We start from the raw sequence: 6,000 nt of genomic DNA on the forward strand, positions 1-6,000 counted from the left end.
CTTACAATCATAAAATGTATAAAACAAATAAAAAAATAAAAAGTTCTATTGGGATTCGAACCCGCGTTTATTCGAGTGCTTAGGATTTGAAGTCGAAGCCTCAATTAACCACTTACACGTACCTGTCATGTGCGAAGATAGGCCAACTGAACGTTTTACTGTTTGACAGTTCTGAATTTAATCAAATTAGTTTGATTTTTGTGGAATTAAAATATTAAAATACAACAAAACATAGAGTAAGAAAACAATAGATTAGATGAAGATTGGTAAAAATTTTGTTGGTAATCAATTCATGTACCTAAATCAAAGCATTACCTACTAGATAGCTACATACATTTTCCAAATAGGTAAGTACCTATGTAATTTTTTAGTACAATACTGAAACATTTACAATAATTACGTACATGTTGCTTTTCAAAACTATTTAAAAAGTCACTACAATTAATAATTATAAACTTGTTATTTTCTCTGTCCTCACAACAATAAAAACCAATATACACATTTGTTTACCCATAACCGACATATTGAACAACTGTTGACAGGTCATTGTAATTACCCAATCACAGCCCGTATAACGTTTGAGCTGCGCTCAGGACAAGATTTTTTATGAATTCGCGCACATAAATTTACTCCGAATGCGCCTAAAAAAGTATAACTTCACAAATCTTATTTAAAACAATTATTTTGAACCTCTCAAATGTAAGTTTTTGTTTATTTGCAAAAATGTTAATAACAGAATTATATAAAGAGGATTTTGTCATTAATCCTTTTAAAAAGCGTTTCTCAATGGAAATTAAAGAAAATGAAGACATTCAATCTTGCAATTGGGTATTTCTTTGGCAGGTTTTAATCCGCTTCATTGCTGAAAAACTGCTGTTAACGGATGCAATTGTAGCCAAAACTGTTAAAAATAGGTTTGTCAATTTAAGATCTTCCTGAAATGCATTATCAAGTTATCGATATAATCTGGATTATTAAAAAGGCATCTGGGAATTTTTTTTTGTGTTATTTTTAAAATTGTCAAAATCATAATATATTGCCAAACACTCGAGATGCTTTACATTATAAAACCTATTTTTAAGTTGAATAATCATAGTGTCAACAATTTAAAAAAAAAATCGTCAACGACACTCATCCATGTTTAATTGCACGCACACTGTAATAGGTAAGTAACCATTGTAACCATTCCCCAAAGTGGTAACAAGAGTTCTATTATCCACAGTCCGCAGCACCATACCATAGCGCACCCACGCCTTCGCATTTCAAAATTTTCAGACACGAGCCGTTTCCGCCCGTCCGACCGATTTAGTTACCACAAACAAAAGTGGTAACAAAATAACCTGCAACCGGGTCTCATAAACTCGTCAATATTTTCGTTCGTCTAGAGTCTAGTTGGCTTTTTACTGAAATACTATTAATTAACACTCATATTTCTACTGTAAAAAAATAAAATGGAATTATTTCACAGTAGTCATAAAATATTTTTATTTGCAAGATTCTTAACTGTTACCAAGTGTAACAGTGGTTACATGGACGCTTCGCCGGTGGACTAGACAATCGACTAGAATATGCAGAAAAAAAGATAGGCTTTGAAAAAACAAGTACAAGAAATCATAGAACATAACAACAGACACGAAAGCAGAAAATTCTATAAAAGAATAAAAGAAAGCACACAGTGATTTAGAGCAAAATTGACAATATGCAAAGACAAGGACGGAGAATTACTAACAGAGAAACAAAAAATTATAATGAGATGGAAAGAATACTTCGAGGAAAACCTAAATGCAAACAATGGAAATGATCAAAACGAGACAATATATTATACAGCGGAGCAGCACATTGAAAATCCGAGTTATGAAGAAGTAGTTTAAATAATAAACTAAAAAACAGTAAAGCGCCAGGAACGGACGAAGTTTCGGCAGAATTGTTGAAATATGGAGGATCCGAACTCGGGAGAAGAATCCATTATCTGATAAAGTTGGTATGGACCAAGGAGCAAATGCCGAAGGAATGGGCAGTTGATCTTATACAGCCAATATATAAGAAAGGAGATAAGATGGAATGCCAGAATTACAGACCAATTACATTGCTAAATGTAATATACAAAATCCTTTCTGATTCAGTTAATTTGTACTCTACGATCTCCCTAGTGGGAAAGTTTTGGGGTAGTTCTGATTTCTTTCATTATATATGGATTTTGGGCTGCTGAATCCGAATATGAGGTTTGCTGACAAAATTTCTTGCCGAAACATTGAAAAAATCGCGAAAAAATCGAACAATTTCAGCTTTTTTCCGCTTTTTTGCTCAAATCTCGAAAACTGTTAACATTAAGTAAATGGTCTGTTAACAGAAATTAAAGTACTTAAAATTATCTACAAATATCACTATTTACTTTTTTTTTTCAGACGAACCGTTCGGTCTAAAGTGCAAGTTGAAAATTGCCAATTTTTAACGGTCTCGGCAAAACCCACTTTTTACATTCCAAAACTTTAATTTTTATTAGAATGCTGTCATTTGATAAATTTCTCTTAGTTTTCTGTACAAATATTAAATTCTCTTTGCCTTATCCCTATGCGGGGTCGGCTTCCCTAATTGCATTTCTCCACACAATTCTATCTTGGGTCATATCAATGTTAATCCCCTTTACCAACATGTCCTGCCTTATCGTCTCCCACCAGGTCTTCTTTGCTCTTCCTCTCCTATTCCTTCCAGGAATCTTCACTTCAGCTATTCTTCGTATTGGGTCATTAACGTCTCGACGTTGAACATGACCAAACCATCTTAACCTATGCTCTCTCATTTTGGCATCAATTGGTGCCACACCTAGACTTCCCCTAATATACTCATTTCTAATTTTATCCTTCTTTGTCACTCCACTCATCCATCTAAGCATTCTCATTTCCGCCACATGCATTCGTTGTTCCTCTTTCTTTTTCACTGTCCAACATTCAGTTCCGTACATCATAGCTGGTCTTATGGCTGTTTTATAGAATTTTCCCTTCAGCTTCATTGGAATTTTTCTGTCACACAACACACCACTCGCTTCTTTCCACTTCATCCATCCAGCCCTAATTCTACTGCATGCATCTCCATCTATTTCTTCATTACTCTGTAATACCGATCCCAGGTACTTAAAACTATTGCTTTTTACAATCAGTTCACCATCCAAAGATACCATTTTATTTGTAGTACCTCCATCTTTAAATGAACATTCCAAATACTCTGTTTTTGTCCTACTAAGTTTTAAACCTTTTTCCTCCAGAGCTTGCCTCCACTGTTCCAGTTTTTGTTCAAAGTCTCTTTCACTATTTCCTACTAACACGACATCATCAGCATACATTACAAATAATAATGTACAAATAATAAATGTTAAAAATGAATAACCATTTTCAATGTCGTTGCAAAACGAAAACACAGCCGAACCATATTCTAGTCCAATCAGAGAGTGCTGCAAGCACCCCTACCGGTTTCGAAACTTATTAGTCTCTCATCAGGAGGCACATATGCTGCTCTCCCTGATCCAACCAAAACAAACCTCAGCGTGCAGTCCCGGATTGCAACGAACAAAATGGCATAGATGCCCTAGCGGCAACTGCTAGCAAAAAGACTAAGTTTTCACTCTAATGGCATATAAAACAACATAATGCTATTCTACATCCCACCAGAATGAAAACAATGGGAACCTTCTCTGGTTACACCTCCGAGGCTTCTACAATTTGCAAGCCATACGGATGCTGAGACTAAGGAAGATGAGGGAATTCTACAATTTACAATTCACGTCCCATCTGCTCAGCGCGGTAAAGTTCCAACGAGAATAAATGTTAGTTCATAATATGAATATGGTATGTCTCTTCTCACAGCTTCCATGAATCCATTCCATCCTAAAATACCGAGAATGTCTCTGCTTTTCCCTTAGAGCCACAGAAGATCAGGCACAGATGGAGTCACAGTTTCAGTTGGTGTAAACATTCCCTTCGGATCTTGATTTCTGATAAACCTTGAGGTTTTGTCCTTTCAAAATGTATTAGTTGAACAGCTCTCTGACTTCCACAAACGTCAGGTGCGAGTTTAGTTTTTAGCCGAGGAATGGATTGGTTAGGAGATATTGCATGTTTTGGTGCAATACAAGAAATGCCACCCATGACGTAAAAAGTGTGGTATCCGTCGATTGTATGTACGTTAACCCTTTCCGCCCAAACGCTGCATATATATATTTTTGAAAAAGTGGGTCTGTATTCCCAGCCGCCGTATATATACGTTCAAGGTGTTATGGTCTCAATTTACCAAAGCCAAAAATTATGCGTTGATTATAAAATGTTAGACTCATTGGTGTCCCAATGCTGTAGAAATATGTCCGAAAATGTTAGATTATTGTTCTCAAAGCCTCAAAATGTTGGCACCTAAGACAGGTCATGCGGACCCATTGCCGTATATATTTGTTCACATATTTTAGATATATGCTATATTGTAGCACTGGTGGCAACGCTTATAGGTAGCTGCTAGAAGGTGAAGCGTTTGTAGCCACAGAAAAGACCAGAAAAAAAAGATGCGAATCGAGATACATGTGTGCAAGATGCGGAGTCGGCCTTTGCGTAGTGTCATGTTTTAAGGAGTACCACACAAAAGAAAACTTTTAAAGTTAATTTACATTACATTATTTTTTTTAAGTTAGTTACATTTTTTCAAGTTGGTTTTGCTCTCTGATGAGTACTTTTGAGAAGAAAAGGTTTAAGTTGGTTAAAAAAAACTCATTAAAAAACATGTTTTGGTCATTTATTTGTTTATTTATATGCGACGTATATATAAAGCAATGGGACTCTAAGCATGAAAAAACCTTTGGGATTGAGGGACCAAAATGCAAATTAAGGCCTGAAATAGAAAGGGTTAAAGTCAGCGTTTTCGTACACCTGTTGTGTAAAGCACGGCTGGTCAATTTTCTGCGAATCGCCTGCGATTGCTGACACTTCCAGATAGGCTACGTGCTTGCTCAAAGTCTTGTAGCGACAGTAAGACCCAGATAGTTGGTCTCACCATTCCTTGCAGGGTTAGCCGTTTTCTCTACAAAAAGTACGGCTCAAGAAAATAGGTTGATGTAGTTTCCTCTTTGGGGGTTTGTTCATCCTATACAGAAGCTGTTCGCCTGGAAATGTCAGCATTCGCAGTCGATCCGCAGAAAATTGTTCTGCTGTGCTTTACATAGCAGATGTACGATAACGCTGATTTTAACGTACATACAATCGACGAATACCACACTTTTCACGTCGTATGTGGCACTTCTTGTATTGCACCAAAACATGCAGTAGCTCCATCCATTCCTCGGATAAAAAAGAAACCCGCGCCTGAGGTTTATGAAAGTCAGGGAGCTATTCAACTAATTCATTTTAACAGGACAAAACCTCAAGATTTATCAGAAATCAAGATAACAGATCCGAGGGAAATGTTCACACCAACTGAAACTGTGACTCCATCTGTGCTTGGTATTCTGTGGCTCTAAGGGAAAAGCAGAGACATTCCCGGCCTCTTAGGACGGAATGGACTCATGGAAGCTGTCACAAGAGACATACCATACCTATGAACTAACATTTATTATTTGTAGAGAAAACTAGGAGAAATTTATCAAATGACAGCATTCTAATAAAAACTGAAGTTTTGGAATGTAAAAAGTGGGTTTTGCCGAGACCGTTAAAAATTGCCAATTTTCCACTTGTAATTTAGACCGAACGGTTCGTCTGAAAAAAAATTAAATAATGATATTTGTAGATAATTTTAAGTACTTTAATTTCTGTTAACAGACCCTTTACTAAAAGTTAATAGTTTTCGAGATTTGGGCAAAAAAGCGGAAAAAGCTGAAATTTTTCGCTTTTTTCGCGATTTTTTCAATGTTCCGGCAAGAAATTTTGTCCGCAAACCTCATATTCGGATTCAGCAGCCCAAAATCCATATATAATGAGAGAAATCAGAACTACCCCAAAACTTTCGTAGTTAAAACACAATTTTATT

The sequence above is a fragment of the Diabrotica virgifera genome, chromosome 6 (genome assembly GCF_917563875.1).
Source record: "Diabrotica virgifera virgifera chromosome 6, PGI_DIABVI_V3a".
Lineage (NCBI taxonomy): Eukaryota > Metazoa > Arthropoda > Insecta > Coleoptera > Chrysomelidae > Diabrotica > Diabrotica virgifera.